General features: G+C 36.7%; 1 protein-coding gene across 1 annotated transcript in view; it reads left to right on the top strand.

Moving 5' to 3' along the window:
• Positions 1-232: 232 nt before the first annotated feature.
• Positions 233-13,525, top strand: part of SPINK5 (serine peptidase inhibitor Kazal type 5) — a 153,108-nt gene continuing 139,815 nt past the window's right edge. The window contains exon 1 of the mRNA XM_008528911.2: positions 233-383. The gene's annotated coding sequence lies outside the window, so the exon portion shown is untranslated. The remainder of the gene's footprint in view (positions 384-13,525) is intronic.

Genomic DNA, 13,525 nt, shown 5'->3' with positions numbered 1-13,525 from the left:
AAGCATCTCAGACAAAGTGCTGGCTTGTTGGGCTCTTGGGCCTGGGGCTACTGAGAAGATGAAGAGGCCTGCCTTTGGGGATCAACTGCCTTCAGTCACGCAAACCCCACATTAGCTTCAAAGGCATTAGAATTCTAGGGCATGGAGCCATGCAACCCATTATACTTTGGACTCTATCCAGGCATTTCACTGGGAAATACAAGACTTAAGGGAAAAATTAAGGACTCCACCCAGGTAAAGGCATTCTGGTGTAGTAAATTGGTTGGAGATTTCCATCTGGGGAGATGTTTGACCCCACAGACGACCAATATCAGCAAGTGCACAATGAAGAGAATAGATCTGGATGAGGAAAGAATCTACAGATCACATGAAGAGAGGCAGTGGTAAGTGATGCAAAGAGGCTGGGCTTCAGAGTTTGACCTGAGATTCAATTCCCCAGTCTTTCCTCTGCCGGCTTCTAACTTCAGCTTCTTGTCTAATTATCAGAGGCTGCACCTTCTCTGCAAAATGGGATAATTGCCCATGGCATGGTTGATGTGATGTGAGAACTGGATAAAAGTTTTGTAAACTTTGAAAAGCCACAAACTGTTTGGTTATAAGAATAAGGCCTCCACTGGGTTGCAACAGACTATCAATACTATTTGTGGAATGTGTATAGCTTGCTTGGTCACAACACTGCTAAGAGAAACTTGAAAGATACTGTGAGAAAATACCTGTAGGTTGGAATTGCATAATGTATAAATATGGTGATTTTATGTGCATGCATGTGTTCATGTGTTTGTACTATATTAGTGCCACACTTATGCTCAAATATTAGTTAAATTTTGATGGAATGGGATCAGATGTAATGTGGGATGAAGTTTCAAAACAAAGGCTTTGAAGTCAGAAAGACAGGTGTTCAAACTCTACCTTACAGGCTTGGTGACAAAATTACTTAATTTGTACAAACTTTAGATTCCTCATTTGCAAAATCATGAGAGTAATATCTACTTCATAGTGTGGATGTGAGAATTAAATAGGATAATGAATATGAAAAATTTAGCAAGTACTGAGAAAAATAGAAGACTCCAATAAATGTGAGTTATTGTCGTGGTGGTTGTTGCATTTCTAGAAGAAGCTTATGGGTTCTGAGACTTATGGCTGAGAAAAATAAAGGAGTAAAAAATTTTTCTATAGCATCTTCTGAAACCACTCACAGAAATAAGAAAAATGAATAAGGAGACCAGCAAGGAAGGTGATGGCACTGATCCCATTGAAGAGAAGAGAAGGAGTGGGGCCGGTCTGGTGGTGCAGGGATTAAGTTCACACATTTCACTTTAGTGGCCCAGGGTTCCCCGGTTTGGATCCCTGGGGCGGACCTATGCATGGCTTACCAAGCTATGCTGTGGCAGGCGTCCCACATATAAAGTAGAGGAAGATGGGCACAGATGTTAGCTCAGGGCCAGTCTTCCTCAGCAAAAAGAGGAGGATTGGTAGTAGTTAGCTCAGGGCTAATCTTCCTCAAAAAACCCCAAAACACGGGAAAGAGGGAGTGACATGTCGGCATAGTTGGCACAGTTGGTGGGGCTGTCCTTAGGACTAAGGAGTTAGGAGACTAAGTAAGACACACTTGTTAACAGAAGTGACTTTAACATGAGGCAAAGCTAGGTTCAAATTCCACTTCTATCACTAACAATGTGTAGATGGGTGAGTTACTTAAATTCTCTGTAACATACAAAATGCAAATAAAAATAACACCTTCCTCACTGAAATGAAGTAATATATGTAAAGTGCTTGGTAAAGTGATAATATTTTTGCTTCTTTTAATAGCTAAGAATCAGAAACTTCTCCTTTAGAAATTTAATTCCCTAAAATTATTATTTTATTTTTCTATTTGGCATATACTGATGAAGATGTTCCTTTCAAAAATGCTGCTTCATGGGGGGCCTGGCCCGGCCTGGTGGCCGAGTGGTTAAGTTCGCCGGCTCGGATTCCCCTGCCCAGGGTTTCGCCAGTTCGGATCCTGGGCGCGGACATGGCACCGCTTGTCAAGCCATGCCATGCTGAGGCGGCATCCCACATGCCATAACTGGAAGGACCCACAGCTAAAAATACACAACTATGTACCAGGGGGCTTTGAGAGAAAAAGGAAGAAAATCAAATCTTTAAAAAAAAATGCTGCTTCACATTTTTCATATGAAGATCATCAAAGAAAAAGGATTTTGGTTCAAGTGAGGACACAATTGTAAATGGGGGAAGGAGTAGGGTCTACTTGAACCTAGGCATGAAACGGTGGCAGATATCAAAGAGAAAAACCCCACAGGGAAGGGAGGATTCTGGACTACCGGGTCAAGGCTGCTAGAACAGTCACACCTCTTCTTCTGGTGATTATAATCCTGGCACACCTCGCTTTTAAAATCTTGGAAATGTTTATAGTCTGATTTAACCAAATAAATTATTGCCTGATCAATTGCTTTTCTCTTTCTGTTCTTCTTTTTATTTTACTTGTCCCATAAATAATTATTAAATGGCGGTCTGTTCTTGAACATCGGAAGACATTGGAATAATGACAGTTCTTGACATTGGAAGAAACAGAGAGGACTATGATTTCTGTCTCCAAACAACTGCAACATGAGGCAGCATATGATACGAATCCTAAAGGAAAAAGAGTTTCATGAAGAAGGATGACCTGGAGCTAGAATTTGAATTATAGTGCTATTTAATAGGTCATGAAAATAGGATTTTAGACAGAGGTGATGTGAAGACAGTAGTGTAGTGTATTTTCAAAGACTAGTAAGTAGCTGGTTTGGAGGACTTAGTTTTAAGGAATGATTCTAGAATTAATCCTTTATCAAGATATTGAAACATATAAGAGTATTGGTCCTGGTGTCTAGACTGCCTTATTGAGTATCTGCCATTAAATTTTCTAACTAGCTTGTGTGATCTATGGCAAGTTACATAATTTCCTTGTGCCTCAGTTTCTGTATCTATAAAATGGAATCATAATAATATTAATAACTCTTAGAGTGGTTGGGAGGATTAGATTTGGTAATCAATGCAACATTATTAGAACAGAGCCTGGCACATTATAAGCTATCACTAAGTATAAGTAGTTATTATCATTTTATCATTCTGAATGATTTTTAAGGAGATAAGAAGATTTTAAGTTTCTAGTAAGATTTATTTTAAGATACACAGCAGTTTCTTGAAACTTGGACTATAAATGATTTGTTCAGAAGATACAACAGTGAAAGGATCCTTTTAGAATATAAATCCATCTAAAGGTATAACTTGAATCTCTGTTTTTCTTTGCATAAAGCACATGTGATATAGCTGCTTCTATATCTGTTGTGCTCTGAACCAACAGAACATAATTATCCCTCATTATACGATGTTAACAAGAAAGACAATGGTGTCTCTATGCCAATTTGAACTCAGCCAGTGCTCTACTCTCTTCTGCCCTATTTGGGTCAACCTGGTGATTCTTCTAAGCCTGATTAAACAGTCTTTCTTTTGAGTTAGTGTTTCTGGTAAATTTAATGACGGTTTTGTTTTTTAAATACATTTAATTAACATACTTTCTCCTAAGCAAGACATTCAAAAATAAAATTATTTTATTATTTATAATTGTTTATGAAGATATTAGCGAATATTCTTGCATCAGCGCTGTACTTTATAACAAACCAAGTGGCAGAGCATTATGTTTAAGAGCTTGATTTTAACCCCGTCTCTGGTACCCAGGGCTATGTTGATGCCCGATTTGAGGGATTGCCATAAATATAGACTAGGACATCAATAGTGCCCGTTAGAGTTTCTCACTATGGTGATTCTTACTGGCAAGTTATTTAAACTCTTGTACCTTTGTTCCTTATTTTTTATCTTTTTAAAATCCCTAAATATTACAGAGTTTTTGTAAAGTTTAATTGCGTTACGTAGATAAAATATTGACCATAATATTTTACACATAGTAAACCATAAATGGGAGATATAATTATTGTGATCATGATCACTATCTCCCTTAAACCTTAAGGCAATTCTCTGAACTTGTTAGCCATTTTTATATCCACTTTACAAAAAAGGAAACTGTGGCACTGTAAAAAATAATTTTTTTCAAAGCAGAAACAAAGTGTGCTTCTAGGCTGAGAGATTTTGCCATAAAATTAAGTAATATAATAATATTATTTTTAATAGAATTACTTTATACATTTAGTATTTTTTAAATTGTGATTTTTCTTTATTTAATTAAATTGTGGCTTTTGCTGTTGAGTGAAGCTACATGAAAACTAGCATCTAAAGCCAAAGCATCAAAATAGCTCAGTGGCTGTTTTGCCACTTTGGCCATGGGAATTAGGTGGGAATGTGCTGTTATCTTCACATTCCTGAAGCCTGAGAATCCTTAGGCATGTTGACTCCCAAGACACGTCATTTTGAATGCATCTTTCTCTTGATGGCACCACATGCGACAATACAAGCACTGACGAATACAAGCACTGACGATTACAGTTGTTCCCTCTGACGGAACAATGTGAAAGTTCACATGAGGAAACTATTCCCTTAGTCATTAGATTTGTTAATAGAAGGCTTTAGTACTCTATGGGTTAAATGACGCATTTATTGGTGAGTGGTATTCTGAAAGATTCTGATAATTACGGTGAAAGAACTTGTAATATTTAGTAATGGTGGGAACAGAAATGACTCATGAGTGAGAGATACAAATAGTAAGAAAAAAATTTGTAAAAATGTTGAACAGGTCAACTTTACATTAGAATGATTTCTTCACATAATTTCAATTTTGTGCTTTTCCATTAAATAAGAAGGCTACTTCATAATTGTATACGATTTCATCAATTTGAATACTCTTTTAGATAATTATTTTATTGGAAAAGGTTTATTATGCACCAGCTACATGGCATGCACTTGTCAAGGAGCTAGGGACATATTATAAGATGAATTAGATATAATTCTTGCCCTGACAATCAAGTGGGGAAGACAGATAATGAAATGAATTATTTTAAGAAGATAACGAGTGCCAAGGGACCGTGTCACAGGGAGAGCTTATCTTGTCTGATGGGTCATGGAGGACCTTGCCTGAGGAAGTCATGTGCAAGTTGTATCTGAAAAATGAGCAAAAATTAGCTACATCCTAAGGCAGATCTAGTTCTGTGCACTCACTCTTTCATTGATTCACTCATCCTTTCTCGTGAGGAATGTGTGTTGTTTCCCTACACCGAGACATGCTCTATTCTAGGCTCTAAGGACTCAGGAATGAACAAGAACTCCCTTTCTAGAACAAAGGAATAAATAAATAAGTAAACAAACATATGAGAATTTCAGGTCCTAGGAAAGACTAAGAAGGAAGAGGAGAAGAAAATTCCAACAGGAGGATGTGTTCAGGGATGGTCTGAGAAGGTCGCTCTAAGGAGATGACATTTTAGATGACCTCTAAATTAAGAGGAACCAGCCGTGCAAGGAGCCTTTTAAAGTTATTCTCAGTATTGCACCTCCTTTCATTATCCACCAAGCTTTAGTAAATTCTAGTAAAAAAGTAGAGCCTTTGTTCAGGGATGTTTTGAGTAGCAAAGGCAAAACCGTTTGGGGAACACCATCTTCTCCAGCTGATGTGAGAAGAAATAACAATGGTGAGCGCCTCTGGACAACAGCTGTAGCCAATAAAATAATAATTTCCAAGGCCCACCGGTTGTAAAGACTGGAGTGGTGGCATGCCAAAGAACTGAGGGCAGATGAAGTAGAAGTTCTATTTCCTAACAACATGAATAGCAGTAATGGAGAAACTCTCAGAAATACTTGAGGGGCCTATGGAGGATGGATGATTTTTGACTGGAGGATCATTAATCTCATCCCAATTTGATTATAAAAGGGGAACAAGACCTTATTTTATTGTCACATCCTGGTGAAGCCTGGAATATGTGGATTATACTCAGCGATGACCATTTATATTCAATACACATTCAAAGACTACTGATGCTATAATTATAGATAGCACTTACTGAACATTAACTATGTGTCATCCTCCCCTCTAAGTGTTTACATATGTTAACTCATGCAATACTTATAACATCTCTATGAGGGAGCTACCACTATTTTTTGTATTTTATATCTGAGGGAGAGAGGAGTTAGAGAATTTGTCCAAGTTCACAGAGTTGGTAAGTAGATGTTCTAAGAGTCAAACGCAGGCAGTCAAGACCCAGGGCTCTTAGTCATTTTGCAAGCCTGTTCCTTATATGCCGCATCAGTGATTTTTCCCCTCATCAGCCACTAGGTAAGCACCAGGTAAGCATCAATGTGTTCTTGACATGATGAGGAGTGGATTGTGTGGGAGAGAGACAGAGAGAGAGAGACAGAGACAGCGACAGAGACAGAGAGACAGACAAAATGAGAGTGAACGAGCATGTGGATAGGTTGCAGCATCAGAATTATCCCTATAAAAAAATTCTAAATAAGGAAAGGAAAAGCACGATTTTCCAAGTACTGTTCTAGATGAATTGCTTGTTTCTCTTAAGTCTCAAAGCAAACAAACAATCGAGGTGTTTTTAGCCCCATTTTACAGATGAGAATATAAGGGTCAGAGAACTTCAGCAACTAGGGTCTACCTTATACTGAAGTTTATACTCCTTGAGTTACTGCTCCCTAGGGAGGTTTGTAAAAAAATGAAAAACAGAAATAAAGCCATCCTCTTACCTGTCCTCCAGCCCTCCGATCATGATGTTGAGATAGGTTTTCACACACAAGTGAAAAATTGAACGGTGCTTTTTGCTATAGACCACCTAAAGTATATTTGATCTCATAGAAATCTACATGACTCACTAAATACCAAAATACGCTTCAGGGAAAAAGTGAGGACACTTCAACATTCTCACTGTGATGCTAGGGGCCTTACCAGTGTCACACAGGGGACGTTGGCCTGTCCTTATTTTTTCCACTGATGCCACATGTACTTATATATGTGTATAGATATATATAGATAGATATGAATACACACATGAGGGAATAATGAAACTGCTCTTGTAGCCCAAGAAAAGGACATACACACAACTGTTTTGAGAAAAATGTAAACCATGTAAGAGGCTTAACACACAAAGGCCTTTTTTAATTAAGGAAAGTTTCTAAATGTCTCTACTGCCTCTAACATAAAATGTAAAAAAGAAAAGACAGTGGCCTTAAGTTACATCTCCCTTGTTATTATTATTTTTGGGTTTGATAAGCTTTTTTCTTACATATTTTGTAGTTTGGATTTTTTGATAGTTTTTTGATAGTCTTCAATGCTCTTGGACTATTTTAAAAACTCATCTTTTAAATGACCATTTTACTAATGCATCCTCCCTTCAATATTATAAAGTTTATACAGTGTTTTTTTCTTGATTAGATTCCATGATTTGAGTCTATATTGCTAGTCATATTTAAACAATTGTGCTTGACTAATTTAAATGCGCTTCTACTTTATAAATTAGATATAACAATTTTATATACTTCGTTTTCTTCTATTTATTTTCTTGTAGTGTGGTTTTATTTTCTTTTTGGCTCTGAGCAATTCTTGGACCAGATTCTATAAGTTCTACTATGTAGGATTTAAGCTTTTAGGATTTTAAATATTTTTCAATGGTATGTTTTTGTCACAAATTTCTGTTTCTTCTGCAATAGATTCATTTTGTTGCATTATAAAACTTTGTATGTGCTTCTGATCATTCTTTAAATATGCGTAACATATTTTGTTTTACACATTCCTTTCATTCATAATGTTTTTGTACGTTTTCAAGTTATTATAACTTTAATTACTATAAAGTAAACCTCTGAAAACTTCTTATTATGTTTTGTTTAATCTCTCTATTTTTTTGTCTGAGGTTGATATTGGCAACCTTGTTCTTCTTTTGTATAAACATGACTTTTTCGTCCTTTCCCCAGCCTTTTAAATTAATTAAATAATTAATTGATTTGTAATTTTGTTTTAGAAATGCCTCTTAAAAGCAGCGTTGCCTAATTTCTTTTGCAATACAGTGGGAAACTCCTTGTCTTTGACTAGGGAAAATGAGATCATTTGTATTTACTGAGTAATTTTTCATAATCTGACTTCTGTCATCTTTTTGTCTACGTCCTTGGATTTATTTATATTTATTTATTGTTTGTTTGCTCATTAGTGTATGGACTATCTTCTATTTGATTCTATATTTAAGATTGTGAGGAGAAAGAATCTTCTTTTCTGTGCTGTTAGTTACTTCCTAACATAATTTCAAATATTGCTAACCATACAATTATCTATTTATACTCACCTAAAATACATTTTTTACTTTTATAGGAAAAAAAGACAATTCTTATTGGTACTTCTTTGTTTCGCTTTCTTTAATCTGAAGAATGAAACTCCGTCTTCGACTCTTTATTGTTGCGTTGGTCATTATGACTTAAAGTTCTTCAAAACGCTACATTAATTTGAAATAATTATTAGCTTCAACTCTTAAGATTTGCAGTAAGTGTTTTATTTTATTTTATTTCTTTCTCTAATGTTGGTTGGTTTCTTTGACCATCGTAAGTGGTTTTACCTTTAGTATTTTGTGTTCGGTCTGTGTTAGTTTTCTACCACTGAGTGACAAATTATCACCGACTTAGTGCCTTAAAATAACACGGATCTATTATCTCACAGTTTCTCTAGGTCAGGAGTCTGGGGGTGGGTTAGATGAGTCCTGTGTCCCAGGTCTCACCAGGCTGAAATCAAGATGTCAGTTAAAGCTGAAACCTCATCTGAGGCTCCAGGTTTTCTTCCAAAGGCACTGGTTGTGGACAGAATTTAGTTTCTTGCAGCTGCTGAACTGAAACCCTCAACTCCTAGGGGTCACCTTTCATTACCTGAGAAATGTCCTTCTTCAAAATATAGTAGTATAATTTTCAAGATCTGGAGGTGTGTGTATGCTACAGCTTCGAATCTTTCTGACTTTCTGTCTCTGACCTCTCTCTAGACCCTATTTCCAGGGCTCACCTGATTAGGTCAGGCCCATCCTTGGTGTCTCCTTTTTAATTAATTTCGAGTTAATAGATCAGGGGCTTTAATTACACCTGTAAAACTCCTTTACTTTGTCATATAAACATTGCCTAATCTTGGTGGTGGTTTACTCTTATATTCATAGGATCTCTCCCACCCAAGGGCACTCACAGGTTCTGTGCAAGAGGCAGTGGGAATCTTGGGGGCCTTCTTAGAATTCTGCTTCCTACAAGGTCTAATTTAAATCATGCAAGTTTTGCATGATCTCTGGAGAAATGTTTTTCAAATCCTATTTGAATTTCTTTCTGTGTGAGTGTCTCTTGTGGCATTTGAAAAAATTCTTACAATGCATTCTTTATCTTTAAAAGTTTTGTAAAAGTGCCGTATATATAGATGAAAGAAAAAGAAGAATGTATCATACGGTATTGGTAAACTTGTAATGAAAAGTGTATTCTAAAACGCTATTTAATTCTAATACCTTTTGCTGTCATTATAAATTAGCATAGCATTATAAAAGATTAATTTTCCTTAAATTGTTTATGCTTTTTGGGTCAATAATCCCACTCATAAAAATCCACACTAAGAAAATGATTGAAGACAAGTAAAAATCTTTGTGTACAAAAATGTTTATTTTAACAATCTATTATAGTAAAAATTTGAAATAATCTCCTAATACAAAGTTGGGGAAATGTTAAGGCGCTTAGGGTGAATTCCTTGGATACATATTGTATGAGAAATATCAATATGATAAGAGTACAAAAGATGTGTACAGCATAGGTGAAATACGGAACATAAAATTATATGTGAATTATAAAATGAATATTACAGCTATGTAAAATATGTAAGTGGTTGCTGTAGAACTAAAATAATTTATGGGAAATTAGAAGCAGTTGATGAAACAAGTTGGCATATCATGTGTACATTTTTAAACAATTTCTTTAAGGCTATCAAAAGGTTTTACAATGTATAAAACGAAATTAGGTCAGATTCCGAGTGTCTGGGAAAGAGTAGGTGTGGACCTACTTGGCTTCTGATTCTCTTTCATCAGAAATCTGCTGAGCCTTTACTAAGCGAAGGGTGAAATCTTCTATTGCCATTGATGAGAACTAAGTGAATTATATTGGGAGTAGACAGACCCAGCCCTTCCTTCAAGATGATGACTAATTGACAAACCTTCCTGATGGGATGTGACCTAGGGCTGACCCTTGATGACTGGGGATGGGTTAAAGACAGAATGCTCACTTTTCCCTGGTTTTCTATGAGGTTTCAAATGGAACTTGGTCATTGTGATCAAGAAGGGGTTACTAGATCCTTTTAATAAAAATATCAGCACTGAAGGGACCAGAGATGATAGTTTAGTTACAAAGTCAACTCTTTCATCTAATGTGGAAATTCCTCCCAGTGCCTGGCTGAAAGAGATCACCACCTTGCCTCTGTTGGTGTAACGTGTGCTTGCGACCACTAAATGTAGCCTGGTTTTGCTAAGCAGCAAACTTATTTGACAACAGACCACCCTTTTCATGGAATACATCCTGGCAGCACTGTCCTTTGGAACTTAACTTGGGAAAAACTGGATTATGAATAATCCTTTAATCCTTGTACAAAGAGCCATGTCAAATAAAGAAACTTGGGATGTGGAAGAGGGATTTTATTTATTTTTCCAGGTCCCAAGGGGGTTAAAACTAGAATAAAAGGACAATTTTATGAGTTAAATAACTATGTAAAAAGATGGATTTGTTCTAGAAATCAAGCTTCCCATTACTGGTAGTGCTCAAACATGGATTTGATAATCATTTGCTGTGAATGTTATGGGGAGGATTCAAGAGTTAGACTAGAAATTAGAAGAATTTGGAAGGCTTGTGACTTTCAGCCCTGACTGAGCATCAGAAACTTCTGGGAAGTTAGTTTAAAAAAAGAGAAAGGAAGGAAGGAAGAAAGGAAGGAAGGAAATACCTGAACTCTATCTAAGCCCTATTGAAATGGAATATCTGTGTTTTGGGTGCAGGAATTTGAATTTTTAATAAACTATCTAGATTATTCTCATGTATACAGTTCAAGAAACTAGCAAATGAAATCCAATAGGCCAGATGGCTTTTTAAGGATACCTGCAGCCATAAAAATTTTTGTTTCCATAGTACAAATAATATGGCAAATTAGGCAACTAGGAATGCTATATGGGTGGCATTGCTTGTCTTTTTGGAATCAGAAAATAGAAATAATCTCCTGGTTTCTGAGATTTCCAGTCTAGGCACAATGGGACCAGTCTATGCTACTGAATTTCTTATCCTAAGAGACAGGAGAGAGATGAGAACTAGGGAAGGAGGAAGTGGCCCGGGAGGGCAGTTTTGGAAGAAGCCTTCTCCACCCATGGACAATCCCTTCCTTGCACTCTGCTGTACAAACCTAAGATTTTGATTACTTGAACCTACAGCTATTGCTTCATGGAGTTTAATGAGGTTCATCCCATACAGAGAAGCTTCAGGACTTTTCAGATGGTGATTACGGGGAGTGGCTTCTTGGATCACAACCATTCATTTAATCTCTCCTCTGCCAACAAGGGTCTGGCAGGTTGTGTCTGTACTACCAAACTTCCAACTCCAACAGTAACAGTGCCATCTGGTTTTGCCCAAACCAAGGGAGTGACCTCAGACATTGTTTGCCATAAGTTGCAGTCATTTCTAACTAGAAATCTTAGCCCTGCCTAGAGTTAAATAGAGATCTAGGAAAAGAGACAGCCACTTGTGCACCTAGATACTGGTTCTGGAGGTGGCTAGGAAACCTGGATGCCTCTCCCAGAAAACCCAAGCTCTTTACCCAGGTATGTGAGAGGGATGCCTAAAGTCTGAGCAGCTGGAAGGTATTTGCCAGACCCATTTATCCATTTATTTATCTATATTTTTCAAGTGTCAACTATGTACCATTCACTATGCTATAGGTACTGAAGATAAAATAATGAGTAATAACAGACAGCCAGGAGTTTGCAGTCTGGTTAAATTTCTGTACGGGCTCTGACTTGAAACTGGCTAGCTCCTCTTGGTGATCATCATCACCTCATCATTAACATAATAGTAGCTAACATTTTGGACTCAGCACCTATGTGCTAAAAAATTTTTAATGGCATATTCCTAATGAGGTAAGTATTATTATCATACCCATTTGTCAGATGAGAAAAGGGAAACACATAGATAAGGTAACTGGACCAAGACACATAGCCTCTATTCATCATGGGGTGGGCATGAGAAAGCAGAGGTTTAGAATTCCTTTACCACATCCTATGAGCTTAGGTCTTGCTTGCTCTTGATCTCTGGGTTTAGGGTCTAAACCAGGCCAGGCTCAATTAGTATTGCAATAATACAAGCCAGTCTCCAGCCCCAATGAGCATCATTCTGATGAATGGGGATTATATTCAGGCCCCGAGTAAGCGAAGAAAAATGGAGTTGACAGTAGCTAGCTTTGGAATCTCAGGGGAATGAATAGACTCAAGAGGGGAAGGAAGACTCTCAGAGTTTGGAGATGGATACAGGTTTTCCTTTGGATGGACCAGAGGGTGAGGCTCTTTCTACTAAACTCATATTTTAACAAGTCAACAGGACACCTAAATCTGACTTCCTGGGTTCAGAGGTTCAGCTGGACCTAACCCCAGTGGGTCAAGGACACTAGCCAAACCTGAAGAGCAGGATCCTGGCCAGGTAGCTCGGATTTAGTCAAGTTTTGTTTCTGTAATTCTGAAAAAGCCTCACGGATGTGATTCATTTTAGTGAGATTTAGGTGTAATGCAACAGAGTCAAGTTTCTTGCAATTTGTAAATTCAGAACTATTTTATGAAGACAATAATATCTTTTAATATAAACCATGATTCTCATTTTAAAACAAGATTCTCCCTATGTTCTTAAATTATCAACTTTTTAGCTGCTCCTTCAAAGGAGATTTACCATATCCTTATTTATAGATTACGTATTTCTCTTCACCAAGCCAAGGATGGCAGTGCTTATCTTTGCAGTGGCATTCAAATATTTACTGAGTACTTTTCAAAAATAAAGTTGGAATCATTATACTATCCATGACTTTGTATTATTTTCCTCCCTTAGCATTTTCAATAGTATTCCAGAACATTTTCTTATGTCAGTCAAACATTTATTATGCATATTATTTTGGAGGAGTGAATGATATTCCATCATACAAGTAAACTGTAATTATTTAACAGTTTTTCTCATACTATTTCCAAGTTTTCACTCTTTCATTTTACCATTCACATTTATAACAGTGACAAAACTCAGGAACAATCTGGATGCTAACACCATTTTGAATATATTTGTCCATAAATCTTTCCAATAAGTTGTTATACTAGGTCAAATACTGATACTTTAAATTTTCTTGTTGTTTAGCATCTAAGCAATTTTCAGAATGATTATATTATTTTAATTAGTAACTGAGAAAGTTACTTAAACTTTCTGTGCTTCAGCTCCCTCATCTCTAACAATAGAACCTACTTCACAGAGATGAGTTGATATATGGGAAGTACTTAGAACAGTGGATGCAAAGTACTTGGAATGACAT

Source organism: Equus przewalskii, chromosome 13 (assembly GCF_037783145.1).
Source record: "Equus przewalskii isolate Varuska chromosome 13, EquPr2, whole genome shotgun sequence".
Classification (NCBI taxonomy): Eukaryota; Metazoa; Chordata; class Mammalia; order Perissodactyla; family Equidae; genus Equus; species Equus przewalskii.
The sequence above is the reverse complement of the archived record's forward strand: the minus strand, read 5'-3'. Positions and strand labels throughout refer to the sequence as shown.